The sequence below is a fragment of the Centrocercus urophasianus genome, unplaced genomic scaffold (genome assembly GCF_019232065.1).
Source record: "Centrocercus urophasianus isolate 14NV4802_14NV808 unplaced genomic scaffold, USGS_Curo_1.0 seq_10, whole genome shotgun sequence".
Taxonomy (NCBI): Eukaryota; Metazoa; Chordata; class Aves; order Galliformes; family Phasianidae; genus Centrocercus; species Centrocercus urophasianus.
This window is the reverse complement of record NW_024884142.1, coordinates 64,229,749-64,234,917: the sequence shown is the minus strand read 5'-3', so window position 1 is coordinate 64,234,917 and position 5,169 is coordinate 64,229,749.

Below are 5,169 nucleotides of genomic sequence, written 5' to 3'. Positions count from 1 at the left end.
GGCAGCAGATCCTGAAACCTGAGGCAGGGCTCCATTCGACTTGTATTCCCTCCTCCCCAGCCCAATCCAGCCAAAATTACTTTGAGCAGAAGGTATCACTGCTGGCTAAATTAAAGGTATGGAGCCACCTTGAGGTCAATTGTAGGCAAACGGGGAAAGGGGCCCTCATCGTGCCGAGGCATGGCTTCTCAAGTTGGTGATTGACAGAGACTAGCACTTCAGGCCACGAACATTGTCAAGGTAGGATACAGAATCATTCGGTAGCCTAGGTTCTCAGAGCAACCTACCTTTCTTTCCTATCATAGGTTTCACATCACATTCACTTACCTGAACAGTGTAACAGTACTCTAGGGCTTCCTCCTTTTTATCCTTAGTGTCTCACTCACGTTACCCCCCCAGTTCCAACCAATGCAACATGATAGAAAAGATACAAACTTCCTGAAGGACACGACCCATTCGAGAAAAAATTCTTTATTCAGGCTGATTACTGCCGTCTTGCAGCATCTACCACCAAGGCAGTGCTCCGGCCCGCCCCCCTCCGCCGACCCCCCCCCTCCGCCGTCGGATCCTCGCTCCGGCCGAACCCCTCCCACCCTCAGCGCCGTCGGAGCCGCACTCCGGCCGGACCCCTCCCACCCCACACAACCCCAGCGCCGTCAGAGCCGCGCTCCGGCCGGACCCCTCCCACTCCAACCCCCCGCGCCGTCGGAGCCGCGCTCCGGCCGGATTCCCCCTCCCCATCTCCCGCGCCGTCGGAGCCGCGCTCCGGCCGGACCACCACAATCCCCGCAACCCCTGGCCCTGCTCTTCCCCCTCGTTGCCCCGCTTCAACTCTTTAATCATCCGTCGTTCCCAGCACATCCTGCCCGACGCCCGCCTCTACCTCTCCCGGCCGCCCCTCTGCTCGACCCCGCCGCTCCGCACCTCGGTCCCGATGCTGCTTAGATTCCGCCTTCTGTCCTTCCCTCGCAGCGCTCCGCTTCTTCTCGTGCTCTGAGGTAAACACCTGTTGCTCACCTTCCCGCCCATGCGCCTTATATAGGTTTCCCTGCCGCCCGTCAGCCAATAGGAGCTCAGAACGCCGCTCTCTCTTCCCGCCGTTTTCCCTTCCCGCCGCTTTTTTTCCTCACCTCATCCTTCCCGCCCTTTCCAGCTGAAGGTGACTGGCCGGGGTCACCTGAAGGCCACGGCCGGGGTCACCTGAAGGTCACAGGCAGCTCGCAGGCGTTGCTGTCCGTTCTCTCGGGACAGAACCGCCTCAGCTGTGTTCTCACCTCACCTGGCAGCCTGGCAGAGCTGGGAGTGGGGAATTCATTTCTTCAGTTTCAGTGTTTCTTTTAACAGTCACATAAACATTAGGTGTTCCTTCCAGAGTATTAGGTGTCCACAAACACAGTTTTAAAAAGTGTATATTTTTAATGAGTTCTCACATTGATACCTCACATATCTGCCCCTACAGGGAAAATCCCTTCTGAGCTCAGAAACCTGGTTGCAGAAAGATAAGGGTGAAAAAGCTGATGCCTGATGTGTGAAGGATACCATTTATTTGTAAACTCAAGTCATCCTCGTGTTATAGATTTGCTTGTATTTTATCATTTATTTACACACCGTGGTTGGAAATGCTCACCTCAGTGCCACGCACTGCACTGAATGTTCGCTGAACTCATTTCCTTCTGTCCTTGGCTACATTTTTTCTCATTGTAACAGTGGTGTGAAACACGGCTAAAGGAGGATACCAAATGGGGATTCCAAAATAAGATGTATCAGTAGCAGAAACAACTCTTGGCAGCTGGGATGAAAAGTTTCCCCTTCAGGGAATCTCTTGCTTGGCATGCAAGCCAGGCAAATGGACCATTGCAGAGAAAGGCAGCCTGGACCTGAGGGTACCAGCTGCACTGAACATGGTGTACAGTGCGAGTGTCCTACCTTCTGGTTCACCTGGGCTGCACTGAGTAAAGAGGAATTGTCATGGGCCACTGTAACCAGTAGTGTTCCTCAGTGGTTGGTGCTGGGTCCGGTCTTGTCCAACATCTTCATCAACGACCTTGATGAGGGGATAGGGGCCACCCTCACCAAGTTTGCTGATGATACAAAGTTGGGAGGATTGGCTGACACGCCTGAAGGCTGTGCTGCCATTCAGCGAGACCTGGACAGGCTGGAGAGCTGGGCAGAAAAAAAATGGATGAGATTTAATGAAAGCAAGTGTAGAGTCTTGCATCTGGGGAGGAATAATTGCATGCACCGGTACAGGTTGGGGGATGAGCTGCTGGAGAGGAGCTCTGCAGAGAGGGACCTGGGTGTCCTGGTGGACGACAGGTTGGTCATGAGCCAGCAGGGTGCTCTGGTGGCCAAGAGGGCCAATGGCATCCTGGGATTCACACTGTTACATTTTGTGTTACTTTCTTCAACAGACCACAATAAACATGGAGGTACTCGTATCTATATGATTTGCAACAGTGTTTGCCAGGCTCCATTCGCACTTTTCTTTTAAGCAGCACTACGCATTTTTCTTGTAAGCAGTACTCCAGGTGAGGCCTGACTAGGACAGAGTAAGAGGGGGAGGATCACCTCCCTTGACCTGCTGGCCACATTCCTTTTAATGCATCCCAGGATCCCATTGGCCTTGGCCACCAGGGCACCCTGCCGGCTCATGACCAACCTGTTGTCCACCCGGACACCCAGGTCCTTCTCTGCAGAGCTCCTCTCCAGCAGCTCATCCCACAGCCTGTACTGATACATGTAGTTATTCCTTCCCAGGTGCAAGACTCTATACTTGCTTTCGTTAACCTCACCTGGTTTCTTACTGCCCAGCTCTCCAGCCTGTCCAGGTCTTGCTGAATGGCAGCACAGCCTTCAGGTGTGTCAGCCACTCCTCCCAGCTTTGTACCATCAGCGTGCTTACTGAGGGTGGACACTATCACTACCCCCTTATCAAGGTTGTCAATGAAGATACTGAATAAGATCAGACCCAGCACTGACCCTTGGGGGACACTGCCAGACACAGATCTCCAACCAGACTGCATCAAAGATCACCACCCTCTGAGCTCAGCCAGTCAGCCACTTCTCAACCCACCTCACCATCCACTCATCTATCCCACACTCTCAGCTTTATTATCAGGATGTCATCGTGGCCAAAAAGGCCAATGGCATTCTGGGGTGCATTAAAAAGAGTGTGGCCAGTAGGTCGAGGGAGGTGATCCTCCCCTTCTACTCTGCCCTGGTAAGGCCTCATCTGGAGTATTGTGTCCAGTTCTGGGCTCCCCAGAAAAGACAGGGATCTCTTGGAAAGAGTCCAGCGGAGGGCCACAAAGATGGTGAAGGGCCTGGAGCATCTCCCCTATAAAGAAAGGCTGAGTGAACTGGGTCTGTTTAGCCTTGAGAAAAGAAGACTGAGAGGGGATCTGATCCAGGTCTATAAATATCTGAGGTGTGGGGGCCATAGTGGTGAGGCCAGATTCTTTTCAGTGGTGAGTGGAGACAGGACAAGGGGAAACGAACATAAGCTGCAGCATAGGAAGTTCCGCACAAATGTGCGCAAGAACTTCTTTACAGTGAGGGTGACGGAGCACTGGAACAGGCTGCCCAGGGAGGTGGTGGAGTCTCCTTCTCTGGAGATGTTCAAGTCTCACCTGGACGCCTACCTGTGCGACCTGGTTTAGGGAACCTGCTTTGGCAGGGGGGTTGGTCTCGATGATCTCTAGAGGTCCCTTCCTACCCCTACAATTCTGTGATTCTGTGAAAAGCCTAGCTGAAGTCAAGGTAGACTACATCTACTGCTTACATACAGCATTCCACATGCATAGTGAGGCTGGGTCACATGCAGTGTAAATGTATAAACTACAAAACTGAAGTTGTCCAGCAAAGCTGTCTTGACTTGTTTGGTGCAAAGAATATTTTGAGTACAGTCTGCTATTCACTGTAGCTCTTGAAACACAGATTCAACTTGCTGTGAACTAGAGCTCTTCTCACTTTTTGGTAGACTGCAATGCCTTCCAGAACAATTCATGATCAACAGACATAGAATAGTGATTCAATTCAGCTGCAATTAACTCTCGTGATCACATGGTTTAAACTCACAAACCAAAAGGCTGATTACACTCACATAAAGAGAGATTAGGAATAAAGATTAAAGTTCAAGCTTCTCTAGATACACTATCAAGGGGGTAATTGCTGACACTGAAATTAAACATTGGGTCAGTGGTGTTTTTGTTGTATCTTTAACAAAATCCCTTCTTCTCCTAAGACTTTAGCAGAAGATATCTTATTTTCATTCTGTAGCGCAGGGATCTTTTCAGTGTTTTCACCGTGTTCCATAATGTGCTTTTAGAGGCACATTAGAGAAGGATGTTAAGCTTACCCAGTGTTAGATACCTCACCTATTTCCAATAAGGCTTTCCAGCAGCAATCAGATTTCCTAGCACAGGGAGCTCTGATGAGACACTGTGAAGCGTTTGGCTTTGTAAACGTTTCTTGTGGTGCTTTGTATCTTCAGAAAGCACAGAGAGATTCTGCTAAAGAGGTTCTTAAATTAGAAACGTGAAGCCTACTCTTCACTGCCAAACGTACTTCCTGCAGTTGTGCAAATTAATGTCATGCTACCACAACATATTTTAGTAATTGTCCTTGAGCAAGTGACACGAGGTGATTAGGCAAAATCTGAGATTTCTATGAAATTTTAAGACATGTAATTTTAAGACATTAAAATTTCATAAACCAGACTTTAATATGTATGTGTATGTGCCTTAAAGGGACAACTCACATTTGTAAAAACATCTTCTTTTGGATGTCATCTTGTAATAGAAGCAAAACTAAAGCAGGGAAAGTAGAAAAGGGAAGAAAATGCATGCAAACCTTAGATTTTTCCTGCGCTGAAAAAACACACTGCAAAAATTATACTTTCTTTGTCCTTATTTGTAAAGTCAGTTAGTTGTTTATATTTTCAGTGGCTTTCCTCCAACATCTGTTCCCATACTCTATAGACAAGTTTTCATTTGTAGTTCTCTGTTAACTGTAGATGGTGAGCCTAATCAAGTTCTCTTATCTCAGAGCAAATGGTAAGTGAAACGTGCACTTTTGGAATTCCAGCCTTTTAAGATGAGCAACAAACGCGAACGTAAAAGTTTCTTGAGAAGGGAAGAGACAATGAAGTGAAAATGATCGGACTGCCAC